The following is a 17702-nucleotide window of genomic DNA, read 5'->3' as shown; positions in this document are numbered from 1 at the left end:
TGCTTTCGAACTGCTAGGTTGGCAGGAGCAGGGACCGAGCAACAGGAGCTCACCCTGTCACAGGGATTCGAACCACCGACCTTCTGATTGGCAAATCCTAGGCTCTGTGGTTTGACCAACAGTGCCACTCGCATCCCTGAGTTCCTGAAACCTGAGTCCATTTTGAGCATGTTCACAGTCACACACACACACACACACACACAGCCTACTAAGGAGGCTTTGCCAATGGAAGTAGGGTGTGAGGTGAAAAATGGCACCCAGCAAAATATCACCACACACATCCAAAGAACCCCACATAATGCATTTTAGTACATCCACAATTGGACAACATGTGCTTTTATGTGATTTTCTTCCTTGTTGCATTATCCATGGATCAGGAAAATCCACATTAAAAGGGGGGAATGCGAGCTGCCACTTGGATATGGATGTTTCTCTGGATAATGAAGAGGGGGAAAGCACACATGGGATGTATTTTAAATTGCGTGGAATCCCATTAAACAGCCTTGGTTTGGACATAATGCTAAGCCACAGTTTAGCATAATAAGAATGAGTTACTGCACTTGTCCTCCTCCAGCACATCTGCAAGGAGAGTTCAGAAACTTTCATTTCAGTTTTGGATTAACCGCAGCTTGCCACGTCGCCTATACCCAGATGAACCGTGTTTAACCTGTTCAAACAGGCCAAATTCATAGCACAGCTTACGAAGCTTGCTTGTTTCAAGTAACCGTAGTTAAGACTAACCACTGTTTATGGTCTGAACAACAGACTAAACTACAGTTAATCTTCTGCCCCTTCTTGCAGAGGGAAACACACCAGCCCAAGGCTCACGGAAGGTTATTCTGATAACTCTAAAATGGGATTTGGGTTTATTTTATTATGCTGACTTCATTTGGTGTGAAGCCTCACCAAGGTTTTCTGTTACATCTAAACACAGCTGGCATTTTAAAAATAGAACCTAGGTGTAAAAGGTGGTTCTCTTTGATTTTTGTCTAAGATCAGGGAAAATGCTGGAGCCAGGATTTGTTTTTCTTAAAAAGTACAAAAAGCTCAGGGAGAAAACCACCTTGTGTGATCCATTATGGAAAGGAAGGCTACATACTGAGTTACTGCGTGGAAGTCTGAATTATAAACTAATGCACACATTCTGAGTGCAATTTGCCAGTGGAAAAGAATTAATTAAAGCTCGTGCTCTATTGCTGAGGGCAGAGAAACGTGTATTTAGGAATGAGATCATGCCTTCACGGTGGTCACGGCTGCTGCCTCTATGTGTGGCATAGCCTCAGAAATCACTTTGTAATCCTTTGGCTTGTGTCATGACATATCATCTTAAATTACATAGCTGCCTAATGAAAATACAAACACTTACATTTCGCATCTACACAACTATATATAGCCACTGGGAAATGGGTTTGTCTGCATGAGTGCAGTAATTTGGTGTAATTATCTCTGTCCTCAGAAGTGTTGGTTTCTTCTAAGCCCCGTTCTTTGGCTAAACAGAGTAGCTGAGGATCAGGCCTATTTAGGTTTATCTACCTGCATGATATGTACCGTATTTTTCGCACCATAGGACGCACCGGACAATAGGATGCACCTTGTTTTAGAGGGGGGAGAACAAGGGAAAAAAAATCTCCCCCTCTCTGCCCAGCGCCCCTTCAGCGAAGCGGCAGGAGGCGCTGCGCAGAGAGAGGGAGAATTTCCCCCCTCTTGTTTTCCCGCTCTAAAACAAGGTGCCGTTTAAGGTGCGTTCAGGCGGCTACCTTGAAAGTCTGGAGAGTGAGAGGGGTCGGTGCACACCGACCCCTCTTGCTCTCCAGGCTTCAGGTTCCTTTCGACCTGCTCTTTGGGGCTGGTGGGGGGAAGCCCACCACCAGCCCCAAAGAGCAGGTCAGGGAGCAGCGGAAAGGCGCAGCGGAGAGGCTGCTGCCATAGTCGCACGTCACTTCTCCAGCCGGGAGAGGGTCACGGGGGGCTGCTTTAGCCCCGTGCGCGCTCTCCCGGCTGGAGAGGTGATGCGCGGCTAAAGAGGCTCCTGCCATAGCCACGCGTCACCTCTCCAGCCGGGAGAGGGTTGCGGGGTGCTTCTTTAGCCCCGTGCGCGCTCTCCCGGCTGGAGAGGTGACGTGCGGCTATAGAGGCTCCTGCCATTGCCGCGCGTCACCTCTCCAGCCGGGAGAGGGTCGTGGGGGGCTTCTTTAGCCCCACACGCGCTCTCCCGGCTGGAGAGGTGACGTGCGGCTATAGAGGCTCCTGCCATAGCCGCGCGTCACCTCTCCAGCCCGGAGAGGGTCGTGGGGGACTTCTTTAGCCCCACACGCGCTCTCCCGGCTGGAGAGGTGACGCGCGGCTATAGAGGCTCCTGTCATAGCCGCGCGTCACCTCTCCAGCCGGGAGAGGGTCACGGGGCTATGGCGTCTTCGCTCCATAGGACGCACACACATTTCCCCTTCATTTTTGAAAGGGAAAAAGTGCGTCCTATAGAGCAAAAAATACGGTAAGTAATGTTAATTTAGACTGTGTGCTTTCTTCATAATTAACAATTCACATATACAGTTCATTCCCCAATTGATTTTGCTGTGATTGCTAGATAGTATATTTAGGCTACAGTTCAATTTACACACACTTACTTGAGAGTAAGTCCCATTGAAAGGAAACAGGGCTTACTTCTGAGTAGACATGGATAAGGTTGCATTACTATTTAGCTATAGCACAATCCTATGCAGAGGTTGCATCCAGTTACGTAAGTCCTATGCACAGTGGAGCCATTGAAATTAATGGACCAAAGTTAGTCATGCCCATTAATTTCAATGGGTCTACTCTGAGTAAGGTGTGGTACAACCCCATGTTTACACAGAAGCAACCCCCAGTGAATTAAATGGGACTTAATCCCAGATACGAACACAAAGGATTGTTACTCTAAACATTTGCAGAAATTCTTGGAGTGATTTATAGCACAGATCATGGGTGTAGCCAGCTTTGGGGGGGGGGGCAGGACTTTTTCTGGGGGGGGCAGAACCTCAGTTTGCTATGTATTTTTACTGATGTAGGGGGGCAACTGCCCCTCCCTGCCCTCCCCTTGGCTACACCCATGACACAGATTAAAAACACAACAGTAAAATGAAAAACAAATGTAATAACAAGAAATCTGTGAGTAACAGCAGCAGCTGCAAAATCAGATAAAAAGCAGCATTCAAAGTTCCAAGCTAAATGGCCCAGGAAATTAAAAGGGGGTTAACTTAGCACCAAAATGATAAAAAGTGAACTTTGTCATGGAGTTTGGAGCGCCACCACCGAGAAGACTCTGTCCTCGGTTACCAGTCTCCACCCACCTCTCCTCCAATAGTGAGAGATCTGGAGAAGGTCCTCTGCGGAAGATCTTAATTCACATGGGAGAAGGCTGGTTTAGAACGTGGATTTATTTATGCAGCAGGAGCCAGATAGGATCTGTCTAGGTTTCAAGCAAGAAGTAGGTGGCAACCTCTACATGCACTTACCTGGGCATATGTCCTGTTGAACTTCAAGGGCCTTCTTCCAAGTAGACACGTGTAGGATTGCCCTGGAAATGCAGCGCTGTGGGGGGGGGGGGTCATACATAATACTGCTTAACGGATTTAGGCCGATAATGTGTGTGAAGTAACACTTTAAAAAAAGGCACTGTGTAAAGTTTTTATTTTATTTTAAAGGAATTAGACAAATGGGGGAGGCAATATTTCAGTGATTTAGAGTGGAACCTCCAAGCTGTTGTTTAGTCATTTAGTCGTGTCCGACTCTTCGTGACCCATGGACCAGAGCACGCCAGGCACTCCTGTCTTCCCCTGCCTCCCGCAGTTTGGTCAAACTCATGCTGGTAGCTTCGAGAACACTGTCCAACCATCTTGTCCTCTGTTGTCCCCTTCTCCTTGTGCCCTCCATCTTTCCCAACATCAGGGTCTTTTCCAGGGAGTCTTCTCTTCTCATGAGGTGGCCAAAGTATTGTCGCCTCAGCTTCAGGATCTGTCCTTCCAGTGAGCACTCAGGGCTGATTTCCTTCAGAATGGATAGGTTTGATCTTCTTGCAGTCCATGGGGCTCTCAAGAGTCTCCTCCAGCACCATAATTCAAAAGCATCAATTCTTCGGCGATCAGCCTTCTTTATGGTCCAGCTCTGACTTCCATACATCATTACTGGGAAAACCATAGCTTTAACTATACGGACCTTTGTTGGCAAGGTGATGTCTCTGCTTTTTAAGATGCTGTATATCTAGGGGTATCAGAGACTGTGGAAGATCAGCTGCAGATAGTTGTGTGAGTGATTCAGGGACATTTGACCAGCCATTGGTGTAGACTAGATTAGGTAAGTTGGACTCCAGTTCCCATCAATTCCAGTTTGGCTGGTCAAGGGTCAAGGGTCAAGGGTCAAGGATGGTTTCAGTTGTCCCCAACCCACTGTATTTGATGAGCCTATGACCTTATCCAGGAAGGCTGTTCTAATGATCTAGTGAAGCAACGCTATGCACTTTTACCCAGGAGTAGGTCCCATTATTTAGTCGCTTAATCGTGTCCGACTCTTCGTGACCCCATGGACCAAAGCACGCCAGGCACGCCAGGCACTCCTGTCTTCCACTGCCTCCCGCAGCTTGGTCAAACTCATGTTCATAGCTTTGAGAACACTGTCCAACCACGACTAAACGACTAAACAACAAGGTTTCATTAAGCACAGTGAAACTTCTGAGTAGACACTTACAGGACTGCATTGCATGCCGCCTCTGTGTCCAGTACAACATGTAACCCAGCATTTGCATTGAATGCAACTAGTTTTGAGATAAATAACCAGTAAGCCTAATCCTTTCTAACGTAGCCCCATGTGTTTCAAAATAGGCTGTCTATTATTTCCATTGCCTGTGTGGAATGTGAGGGTTTGTTGCAGAACAATCTCTGTTTGCATTCTCACGATTTGCATGTTTTAAAAGATCTTACATTGATTCAGGTTACAATCCTATTATATACACTTCCCTGTCGGAGTAATAATAATAATAATAAATTTTATTTATATCCCGCCCTCCCCAGCCGAAGCCGGGCTCAGGGCGGCTAACAACACTAAAATAGTGCAACATTATAAAAACATTATAAAAATTAATTAAAATCAAAATTGATGGCAACCATAAACTAAAGTTTTGTAAAGATTGCCAAAGGAGGGAGTCAGGCTGCGCCCTGACCAAAGGCCTGGTGGAACAGCTCTGTCTTGCAGGCCCTGCGGAAAAATGTCAAGTCCTGCAGGGCCCTTGTCTCTTGTGACAGAGCGTTCCACCAGGTTGGAGCCGCAGCCGAAAAAGCCCTGGCTCTAGTTGAGGCCAGCCTAACCTCTCTGTGGCCTGGGACCTTCAAGATGTTTTTATTTGAAGACCGTAAGTTCCTCTGTGGGGCATACCAGGAGAGGCGGTCCCGTAGGTACGAGGGTCCTAGGCTGTATAGGGCTTTGAAGGTTAAAACCAGCACCTTAAACCTGATCCTGTACTCCACCGGGAGCCAGTGCAGCTGGTATAGCACCGGATGAATGTGATCTCGCAGCGAAGACCCCGTAAGGAGTCTCGCTGCGGCATTCTGCACCTGCTGGAGTTTCTGGGTCAGTCTCAAGGGCAGCCCCACGTAGAGCGAGTTACAATAATCCAGTCTGGAGGTGACCGTCGCGTGGATCACAGTGGCTAGGTCAGGGCGAGAGAGGTAAGGAGCCAACTGCTTAGCTTGGCAGAGATGGGAAAATGCCGCCTTTGTTATAGCTGCAATCTGCGCCTCCATGGAGAGGGTGGTATCGAAGATTACACCCAAACTCTTAACGGACGGTGCTGGCACTAATTGCACCCCCGCAAGAGATGGGAGTTGCCCCCTCAATCCCATATCGTCCCGTCCCAGCCAGAGGACCTCTGTCTTCGAAGGATTTAACTTCAACCGGCTCGCACGTAACCATTCAGCCACAGCTTCCAAGCATCTGATCAGTGTGTCTGGGGCCGAGTCAGGATGGCCATCCATCAACAGATAGAGTTGGGTGTCATCAGCATACTGATGGCAGCCCAGCCCAAAACTCCGGACAAGCTGGGCGAGGGGGCGCATAAAGATGTTAAAAAGCATAGGGGAGAGTATCGCACCCTGGGGCACTCCACACACCAAGGAGTGGCGGGATGACAATTCCCCCCCAAGCGCCAACCTCTGTCCCTGACCAGAGAAAATGAGCGCAGCCATTGAAGGACTGTGCCCTGGATCCCCACGTCGGCAAGGCGGTGGTCCAGGAGTTCGTGATCGACCATGTTGAAGGCTGCTGACAGGTCTAGAAGAATCAGCAGCCCCGACCCGCTTCGATCCAGCTGCCTGCGGAGATCATCTGTTAGGGCGACCAGAGCCGTCTCGGTCCCATGACCAGCGTGGAAGCCGGACTGGAATGGATCCAGAGCCGATGTTTCATCCAGAAACCTACCAAGCTGTTCAGCAACCGCTCTCTCAATCACCTTACCCAGGAATGGAAGATTCGAAACCAGGCGGTAATTGGATAGATCTAAGGGATCTAATGATGTTTTCTTTAAAAGCGGGCGCACCACTGCCTCCTTCAGTTCCCCTGGGAATGTCCCGGTGCCAAGGGACAAATTGATGATATCCCCCTGGGGGGCCCGCACCTCGTCTGGGCACGCTCTAATCAGCCAGGACGGGCACGGGTTGAGAGGACAAGTGGTGGGCTTTCCAGCTCGGAGGAGTCTGTCCACATTGGCTGGGGATATCCGGTCAAAGTGGTCCAATACTGGACCTGAGGACAGTCAAGGGGCCTCCAGTTCCTTTATTGTATCCAAATTGGCAGGGAGGTCATGGCGGAGCAACAGGACCTTCTCCGCAAAAAAGCTCGCAAATGCCTCACAGCTGTGTGTCAAATTGTTATTTAAATTTGGCTGTCCTTCGAGGGACGTTAAAGACCGAATTATACTAAATAATTGCGCCGGGCGAGAGCTAGCGGATGCAATGGAGGCCGAGAAGTAGGACTTCTTAGCGGCCTTCACTGCCATCTCATAGGTTTTCATAAAAGCCCTATAAGATGTTCTTGAGGCTCCGTCATGGGCTCCCCGCCATACTCGCTCTAGCCGTCTGAGGTCCCGCTTCATGTTCCGGAGCTCCTCGGTAAACCAGGGAGCCCGGTTTCTGCGGGGTCGCAGAGGGCGCTTAGGTGCGATCTCATTGATGGCTGCCAGGAGCTGGGTATTCCAGCCCTCAACAAGCTCAGTCAATGAGTCGCCAGGGGGAGAAAGGTCCCGCAAGGCTTGACAGAATCTATCAGCCTCTGCAGGCGAGCCCAAATCGGCTCGCCACCTAAGCAGGGTGGGGGTGGAACGTCAATCCTGGCTTTCAGAGCATAGTGATCAGACCATGGCACCTTCATCAAAGGAAACATGATCACATCTATACCGACGCCAAAGATCAAATCCAGCGTGTGGCCTGCTTGATGTGTGGGGCCCGAAACAAACTGGGAGAGCCCTAGTGTCGCCATGGAAGACACCAGGTCCAGAGCCTGTGAGGAGGGAGTGGCATCAGCATGGATGTTGAAGTCCCCCAATACCAATAGGTTAGGGAACTCCAAGGCCCAGCCGGCCACCGCCTCCAGCAGGCCTGACAGGGTGGCTGCTGGTGCGCTAGGTGGCCGGTACACCAGCCAGACAGACAAGCTCACCTCGGAGCCCCACACTAGGCCAACACATTCAATCCCAGGGATCGATGGCGATGGTAGAGCCCTGAAAGAACAATCTTCCCGGATTAATAATGCCACCCCTGCCCCCCCGGCCCACAGTCCGCGACTGGTGGAGGACGGAGAAACCCGGGGGCGCCATCTCTCGTAAGGTAACAGTATCCCCTTCGCGCACCCAGGTCTCCGTCACACAAGCCAGGTCGACCCCCTGTGAGATGAAGAAATCTCGCAGGGTGGCGGTTTTGTTGCCTATAGACCTGGCATTGCACAACACCAGTGACGGAGGTGAGTAATCCTTGCTCACCCTACCCTCGTCTCTCGGGATGGGGCGCAGATTGGAAGGGGTACGAGCATATCCGTATCTCGATCCCCTTCGCCTATGACATCTGCCCCCACCGCCATACCTCCCTCGCCCCTCCACAGTAGGAATCCCAAGCCTCATACTCGCCTCCATTTACAAAATATAAAAGCAAACAAAAAACAATTACACCAAAACAAAACCAATCCCCACCCCACTCAACAACCATCCCACCCCAACCCAAAATAAAACAAAACAAAATAAAAATACATGGATAAAAACCACCGTTTATGGTGGTACAACAAAGTAAAAAGTAAAAACACTTTTAAAACACTTTAAAATATATGAAAACATTTTAAACATTTGCTGCAGCAGCACCAGTGTCCTTAAAGTTGTGGCGGTGGTGAGTGTGGGCCCCGCCCCCTGGCCTGGTGAAGTGGGCTTGCAGGGGGAAGAGCCCTCCCCACAAACTCACGGCAAAGCGGCAGCAGCAATGTCCCAAGGCCTCCTTGGAGCCTTATATGCTGAGGTGGAGTATGGGGCCCGCCCCCAGGCCCAAGGTGGAGAATGGGCTTGCAGGGGGAGCGGTCCTCCCCAAGACTCACCAGCGAAGCGGCAGCAACAATGTCCCGAGGCCTCCTTGGAGCCTTATATGCTGAAGTGGAGTATGGGGCCCGCCCCATTGAGTAGATCCCATTTAACTCAAAGGGGTTTCCCTTCTGAGTGGACATGGTTAAGTTTGCACTGTAAGTCTCGGAATACTTTTGCTGGCATGTTCAGTGCTGTGCATTTGTTCCCACTGCCTCAATTTCTGCAGCTCCTAGTATTACTTACCGGTGCATGTCCTTGCAAATGTGGGAGCAGGAAAGGGAAAAGTGCAATCCCACCCATCTAATTCAAATGGCAACATAAAATATTTGGCTTCAGGCACTGGGGCAATCCAAGAGCAGGAAGAATTATGAAGCACCCGTGTGAAATTTTTCTGGGTTCAGACTTAAGGCTCCAATTAATAATTATGAAGAACGTTTTGCTGTGATGTAATTAGGTAAATGTGCTTCTCGCCTCTCCTAGTTTTCATGTGGTTGTTTTGCACATTCAGACCCCATATTGCTCTAGGGAGATTCTCTTACAAAGTACACTTCATACCATCACTTGAATTCCATTATCTTAGTCTTGCAAGGCAAGGAAGGAATCCAAGGATTCCGACGCCAGTATCAAACTCTCTTAATCTCATTCTGGAGGCACTGATGAGTGAACCATACAACTCCTTAATTAGCGATCCTTACAAAGTACAGTATGTCTGAATATACTTAACTATGGGAAGGGATTGCTCCTTATTTTGCTCATGCTACTATTTCCCATGAGAATGTGTGCTCAAATTGTCTACATTGGAACTGGCCATGTGTGCATGCCCATAGAATTAGCATCTCACAGCTGACCCCAGGCTGGTGCCTTCGATTATTCCAAGGCTGGGAGTTCCTAGGAGGCTTAATCAGCAAATCTTTCTCCTTCTCCCAGGTAGTCATCAGACAAAACGTCTCTGCACCTGCAACACCCCTTTTATCTGTGGTTTGAGGGCCTCCTTACACATTTCTAGGTGCACACCTAACTTGAAATGTATACTTAAAGATGCAAAGTGTGAATGTCAATGAATAGAAGGTTTTAGCAGCAGCCCTCTGTTGGCTGTCTGCTCCATGGCAAACTTGGATTTCTCCTGATAGCAACATAACCTTGAGTACACTTAGACTTAAGTTCCGCCAATGTTCAATGGGGTGAGTTTCAGATAAGCTGCAGTGACACCTTCAGCTCCATAACTCAGCCCCACCACACCTGCCATAGCTGTATATAGATCAGGGTTCATAGAATTGCAGAGTTGGAAGGAACCGCAAGCGTCATCTAGTCCAACCCCCTGCAATGCAGGAATCTCAACTAAAGCATCCATGGCAGATGGCCATCCAACCTCTGCTTGGAAACCTCCAAGGAAGGAGAGCCTTTCAAGGGAGACCGTTCCACTGTCGAACAGCTCTGTCAGAAAGTTATTCCAGATGCTTCATCAGAATCTTCTTTCTTGTAACTTGAAGCCATTGGTATGAGTCCTACATTCCACAGCAGGAGAAAACAAGCTTCTTCCCCATGTGACAGCCCTTGAGATATATCTCCTCTCATATCTCAGAACCTTTTTCAGCTCAAGGGTTCGCTTCTGGGCTCCCTTCCAAGGACCACATATCAGTGATAAACAGGGCCAGAGGCCAAAGCTGCCAGAGCAATGAATGCTAGTTTCTACAGAAGGCTCATTTCTGCGCACTATGCACATCCTCTCTGTATCTTCCATCCAGGCTAGCCAGAGGCATAGTAGGGGTCCAATGACAGATTCCAGCCTTGGGGGGAAACACTTGGGGTGTGAAGCAGGTTTGGGGAGATGTGTGGCCTGGCGAGAGTTCTGAGGGCCAGATGGCGAGATCTGGAGGGCCACCTGCCTGAGGTTCCCCACCTCTGATGTAACTGGTGGCCAGTGTGTTACAGATCTCAGGGAAGGACGAGTCAGGTTCAAATCCCCACTCAGTCCTGAAGCTCCTTAACTTACCTTGGGCCTGGCACTATCTCCCAATCTCACAAACCTTACCAGGGTTGTTGTGAGTATAACATGGGGCGGTGAAAACCTTAGAGGAAGGGTGGGTTGAAATTGTAATAAATTTTGCAATAATTGTAAGGATTCAAGCTGCTTCTTTTTTTCATTTCCATTTATTTCTCATCAGCATCCTCAGTTTTCTAGATGCCATCTTTCCAAGGTAAGCAATGCCCGAAGCGCTTCTCATAAACATCAGAGCAAAGCACAGCAATGAGATAATCTTAAGGCTTCAAGGTTTGTTTGCTTTACTGCATAGGCAACACTTACAACAGTTTTGTTTCAGTTTATTTAGTATCATCATAATTTAGCAGGGGGTGGGGGAGAGAGATGCCACCTTTCCAAAGTAAACCATGCCCAAATCACCTCTCATAAACATAAAAGCCCAGTAATAAGATGATTATGCATCACAAAACATATTAGTAATCTTCCAAGTCAATTAATTAACAATCCAGATCTATCTGCAAAAAAGGGGGGGATGTTGAATCAACATTTCAAATAGGCCCATCTTGTTCTGAGAGATTCCACATTATACAATACAGTATATTAATTATATTCTGTTCTTACCCAGAGGCTGCATGTATCCTCTTATCCAAGGATCCAGCCCTGCTTTGCTTCAGCCTCAGAAACTTGAAGATGATTCACCAGACCCTAATGGTTCAAAGTATCTGTTGCTGTTTATAAATGGCCATACTTTATGTACAAGTTTTGCTATCTTAAGCATGCAGGAGAACTTTGGCATTTTGGTGCACAACCCCGTATTTTCTTACATCCAAATTTCCTGCCAAAGGAACTGGCAAGCTGGGTGTGTCATGTGACCAATCGTCTTGACTTTATTAGTCAGCTGTGCACAATTGACTCATTCAAGGGTGTTAATTACCAAGATGTGCGGAATTATGTTAACTCTCGGCTCACTTAAAATTGACAGGACAAGGAACCTCACCTTCCGCTGAAGACTACTAATCAAATGCAAGTGTGTGACTCACACACAGAAGCATCTTTGCCAATGGCACCGCCATGTTTAATTAACCCACCATGTTCTGGCATGCACACGCAAAGCACACATGTACACACACAGCGTACTGCGGCAAAGATGACAGCGTGATTAGCAAGCAGCTGCTGCGGCAAAGCAAAATTAATAACAGTTTCTTTAAAAACCACACACATACACACAGATCTATGCACAGTCTGTGGGAAAAACCAGTGACTGAAACATGCCCAAAACAGAATAAACTGCCATGTGCACTGGAATAAATGCAACGTTGCTTTGAGAGTACTAGAGTACTTTACAGGCACGAGCCCATGTTCAAAGGCTGCATATTTCTTAGCAGCAAATAGTGGAGGCTGGTTGTTCGAAGCGCTACTCAGCTTGCACCGTAGGCTGACATACTTTCAAGCAAAGGGTAGACAGAGAGGAACCTCTGATCTTCCCAGACTGTCCTTGCACAGACCTATTGATCTTCTTTCGCTTTTGGGCTGATACTCTCATAAAAAGAGCCTTCTGAAATCAGGCCAGGGGCCCATCCTGTTCTCACAACGGCCAAAGGAGAAGCCTGTGGGAAACCTGCAAGCGAGACTCGAGTGCGAGAGCACTCTCCTCTCCTGCAGTTTCCAGCAAACAGTATTTACAATCATGTGGTCTCTTGACAGAAGATAGCCATACTGGCTAGTAGCCATTGAGAAGCCTTATCCTCCAATAATTTGTCTAATCCTCTTTTAAAGCCATTCAGGTTAGTAGCCACCACTGCCTCTTGTGGCAGGGAGTTCCATAGTTTAACCAAGCACTGTGTGAAGAAGTTCTTTCTTTTATCTGAATGTATCTCCCAGCATTCAACTTCGTTAGATGTCTATGAGTTCTAGTGTTATGGGGGGGACTTTTCTCTATCTGCTTTCTTCATGCCATGTATAATTTTATAATTTCCTGCCAAGCCACCTTTTATTCACCATTTCTGTAAGTGAAAAAGTCCCAAATGCTGCTGCCTTTCCTCCTGGGGGACTTGCTCCACCCCTTGATCATTCTGCTTGCTCTTTTGCTGCTTCATTTTCTACTTCCTTCTTCATCATCCTCACCTTGAGGGAGGAGACCTCTCTATGTGTGTAAGAGCAAGCATGTCTCAAACGCCTTAGTTAGATAGAACTAGGATCTTTTTTTCTATGAAGGATCTACTTCCTGCAGTAAACAAAAAGCTTTGTTAGTCTCCTAAACTTGGGAATCTGAGTGAGATTATATGCAAGGTAAAAAGGTGCTCCTTCAACAGGGATCCAGTGTGCTCTGTTCAGGTTTTTTGAGCATGCCAACTCCAAACGCCAACACTGTTAAACGCTGGTGATTTCGTGCCCAGCTTGGAAGCTTTGCAAAGGAAATGCCTAACCGCTGTCAGAAACAAAATGGTGGTCATGAGTTAGCCAATATGGCGCTTTTGAAATCAACTCCCATCATCCTTGACTGTTGACTATACTGGCTGGGGCTGATGGGAATTATAGTCCATGGCCTCTGGAAGGCAGCATGCTGGCTAACTCTTGTACAGTGGTACCTCAGGTTACAGACGCTTCAGGTTACATACGCTTCAGGTTACAGACTCCGCTAACCCAGAAATAGTACCTCGGGTTAAGAACTTTGTTTCAGGATGAGAACAGAAATTGTGCTCTGACAGCGCAGCGGCAGCAAGAGGCCCCATTAGCTAAAGTGGTGCTTCAGGTTAAGAACAGTTTCAGGTTAAGAACGGACCTCTGGAACGAATTAAGTACTTAACCTGAGGTACCACTGTACTGCATAGACCTTTGGTCCGATTCACCAGAGTGTTTTTTTTCTTTTTTAATGAACTCTTATCACCAGTTCTTATCCACAGACACAATGTTCCACACCGTGCCTTTAATAACAGCTTGATGTGCAGGCATTAGCAGGGAAGAATGTTGATTTCCGTGCTATGAAAAGCATCCCCTGCTTATTTCTGCAGTTCCGGCTGCTGTTAAAAGCACAAGGATAGGCCAGGTGGCAACCCTACCTGTTTTGCTACAAAACCATGCTTCCCGCTCCAGTCTGTTTTCCTGCAGCCTATAAGGAAAGAGTAGGAGATGCCTTCAGCACAGCTCAAGTACTGAGGAGCATGTGGTTAGCAAATTTGCCATCGACGCATCATTGCTATGCCTGTGAAGCGACTCCTGAGCACATCCACTGGAATGTGTTGGGAGAAACACCTTAAAGCATGGGTAGGCAAACTAAGGCCCGGGGGCCAGATCCAGCCCAATCGCCTTCTAAATTCGGTCCGTGGACGGTCCGGGAATCAGCGTGTTTTTACATGAGTAGAATGTGTCCTTTTATTTAAAATGCATCTCTGGGTTATTTGTGGGGCATAGGAATTCGTTCTTCTTCTTTTTTCAGAATATAGTCCGGCCCCCCCACAAGTTCTAAGGGACAGTGGACCGGCCCCCTGCTGAAAAAGTTTGCTGCCCCTGCCTTAAAGGAAGGTGGGTTAAGGAATATTATGTTGTGAAAGTTTAGGAGGTCTCATGCCGGCCAGTAACCTAACTTTTCCGTTGAAATTTTGATACAAGCACATTTATTAAATGAACAATGAATTGCTACCATGGGATATAACTACTGGATGCAATAGGGTGCCATCTTGGGATGTGCCTCCTGTAGCTCATAGGCAGAGCACAGGCTGTGTGGGATGTAACATCACTGAAGCACTCAAATACAACATTTCCTGTTTGCCCAGAGTGGACACAGGGGAATGTTGCTCCAGCCAGGAGGACTTCCTGTCACACCTGGTCTGGAGCATCCTCCCCCTGGGTGTGACCAGGTAGATGGGCGTGGCCCTGGCAGACCCTATAAAGGGGCTAGTCACGTAGCCATCTTCCTCTTGTCTCTCTTGATCCCTTCTCTCCATTTTGCCTTTTGCTGTCTGCTGGCTCTCAGCCAGCAGCACATGGGCTCATCCCTCACAGAGGATGAACCCACACTTTTCTCTGTAACTGTAACTACAAGATAAAGTCTGCCTTCAGGACCATACTGTGAACTGAATGTAAGTAAACCTTATCATTACTTTTAAAAGAAGACTGTTGTGTCATGATTGTTTTTAAGAGGGAACTAAAGGAGATATACCAAGAACAATTCAATCTGGACAAGCCAGACTGGATTGCTTAAATCAAATGATTCTCATGAATCCATCAACTGCTTCCTGCAATGTACAAGGGAATGTGCTCTGCTATTAGCTCACTAGCGTGAGTGAGGAAGGATAGTATTTAATCAATATATCCTCTCCTACTGTTGTCAACATTCCCACAGGCTGTATATGGGGAATGCCCAAGGTTTGATCTCCAGCATATCCAAATAGGACTGAGAAAGACCCACTCCCAAAACTGTGGAGACCTAAGACCAGTCAGTGCAGATAATGCTGAACTGTATGAACCAGTGGTCCAGTTCAGTATCTTTTCCTTTATTCCATTCACAGGGGAGTACAGGAGAGTGCTCAGATCAGAAGGCTGAAAGGTATGGAAGCACTATATAGATGTCACCCAGCATGAATACTGTATTTAGATACGGACATTTCAACGAATGTGTTAGCTCAGCCCCACGTTCCACCCTTGTGAAAACACCAGACTGCAAGGATCTTGGAAGCCTCTCTCTGTTTCATTCCTCTTGCTAATTTTGATTCTGTACTTTGGTAGTAGAAAACCACATCAGTGCACGGCACTTGCATGTTCACAGGCAGACAGGAGCGGCTGCTAATGTTTTGCGGGGGAGGAGGAAGCCTGCTTTCTGATATACAGTTCGGATGACTGTCTCTTGTGAAACATGGCCGGTGCATTGTTTTCCTCCTGAAGTCATTCCCCAGCTGAAGGTCGTCTTCAAGTGCACGTCTGCCCATACACACAGCCTTGCATGGCGGGTGAGACGGACGGATCTTGAGGGCTGCACTATGAGGCCTCTACTGCAATGCAGGAACGGATGTGGGTCTTATCTCCCTGGTTCCATTTCCAGAGGCTTGCTCTGCCACCAAGCCTTCCAACTGATTAGGTCAAGATGATGAATAAGCCTGCAAAACATAACATCAAACTCCCCTGAGATGCCTCACTGTTTCCAGCCAGGACAAAAGCATCTGTGTTTTTAAATAGTGAGACCGATGGGGCAGGAAGTTTTGAAACATGCTCCTTCCTCTTAGTGGTTCCTAGGACATACACACAGAAGCTTTCGCCCTCTGCCCTCCAGAAATAAATTACACAGGTGATTTCCATCCCAAATGAGAGGCACTTCTAAAATACAGTGGTACCTCTGGTTGCGAACGGGATCCGTTCCGGAGGCCCATTTGCAACCTGAAAAGATCGCAACCCACGTCTGCGCGTGCGTGGGTCGCGATTTGCCGCTTCTGCGCATGCGCGTGATGTTATTTTGCACGTCTGTGCATGCGTGAACGGTGAAACCCAGAAGCAACCCGTTCTGTTACTTCCGGGTCACCACGGGACGCAACCAGAAAACACGCAACCTGAAGCAAACATAACATGAGGTACGACTGTACGTTTTGCAATTCTGATATGTTAGCCAACTGCCACCAATCTCTCAGATGATGGGTTTTTAATCTGCAGTGCATGGTTTTCCTTCTCATGCAGGTATTCTTCAAATGATACATAGGAAGTTTCTCATGGTCTCCTTTTAGATGTGGTCAGGATTGACCATACAAATGCTGCATCCGTTGAGTTTCAGGTTGTTGGCTCTCATCCAGTCCTTTACCGAGGCAAGCCAACAGTCCAGAACATCTACTGCCACACCCGCAGGTGTAAAGGAGAAGAAGGGCTATGCCAAAAGACAGTGTAAGAACTTAAGTTTAAGAACTGCTGGATCAAGCCAATGGCCCATTTGGTCAGGCATCATGTTCTCACAGAGGCTAACCAGATGCTTGTGGAAAACCTGCAAGCAGGAACACAGCAGAACTTTCCTGTGGTTTCCAGCAACTAGAATTCAGAAGCAGGTGGGCTCTGGTGGTGGAGCACAGCCATCAAGCCAGTAATTGTTATCCTCCATGAATTTGTCTAGCCTTCTTTTAAACCCGTCCAGGTTGGTGGCCCCCGCTGCCTCTTGGGGGAGTGAGTTCCACAGGCTGCGTGAATAAGTACTTTCTGTTATCTGTCCCGAGTCTTCCAACGCTTAGCTTGGCTGGATGTCCACGAGTTCTGGCGTTACAAGAGAGAAAAACATTTCCCTGTCTGCTTTCTCCATGCATAATTGTCAACACCTCTTTTGGGCCACTGCTTTTGCCCCTCCTTTTCTCCAAACAGAAAAGTCCAAAATGCCGCAACAACAAGGGAAGTTGTTGCTCCATCCCCTGTATCAGTTTCCCGAACCTTTTCCCAGCTCTACAATATCCTTTCCAGAAGACTTGGTTAAGTATTCTGCCTGTAAGTCATCTTGAGAGAGAGGCAGAGTATGGATAATGATAAGGCCACAAATTGTTAACAGCCCCCTTGACAGACAGCAGCAGAAATAGTTTTCCACCTCCCTCCCGCCCAGCTTGTAGCTGAATAGCTGCCTATCCCCAGAAGCTTACAGGTGAATTGCCTTTTTTCAAAGCCGCCTGACAGCTACCTTTCTGCCAAGTCCTCAGCAGTGTTCTTGACAGGGCCATGTGAACAAATGTGTCAGATCTCCTTGCTTGCCTCTCCATACAGCCTGACAGTTCATAAGGGTAAAATGCCAGGTAGACCTGACATATTTGTTCAAATGTCACTGCCGAGCATAATGTTCAGAACAGAGGATGCTAGAAGCATGCAGGAGGGAGGGACAACAAGCTGGTCACAGCACGCAAAAGGAGCATGATGGAAAGGTGGCAGTTAAAGGGGAAAGAGAACACACTATTTGCCTTCCTCAGTCATAAAAGCAGAGGAAATATGTACACCATGTTTTTTTTAAAAAAACAACAACCGAGGAAGGGCCTCGTGGTGGCGAAAGCGAGCAAACACAAGTGTCACATGGACTGGCATGGTAAAAATGCTAACTTCATTGTTCTTAATAAATGCAATCAAAATGTTGACTTCAAAATGTGGCCTTTTTTTCTTTTCTTTTTTACTACCCAGAATCAATAGACA

At 47.7% G+C, this 17702-nt stretch overlaps 1 long non-coding RNA gene across 1 annotated transcript; it reads left to right on the top strand.

The window, feature by feature from the left end:
- The first annotated feature begins 13749 nt into the window (after positions 1-13749).
- Positions 13750-17655, top strand: LOC308478541. The gene is made up of 2 exons (XR_013987126.1): positions 13750-14644; positions 15074-17655. It is a non-coding gene; the product is annotated as an uncharacterized lncRNA (long non-coding RNA).
- Positions 17656-17702: the final 47 nt, after the last annotated feature.

Source organism: Podarcis pityusensis (genome assembly GCF_964106645.2).
Source record: "Podarcis pityusensis genome assembly, chromosome: 5".
Taxonomy (NCBI): Eukaryota; Metazoa; Chordata; class Lepidosauria; order Squamata; family Lacertidae; genus Podarcis; species Podarcis pityusensis.
The sequence above is the reverse complement of the archived record's forward strand: the minus strand, read 5'-3'. Positions and strand labels throughout refer to the sequence as shown.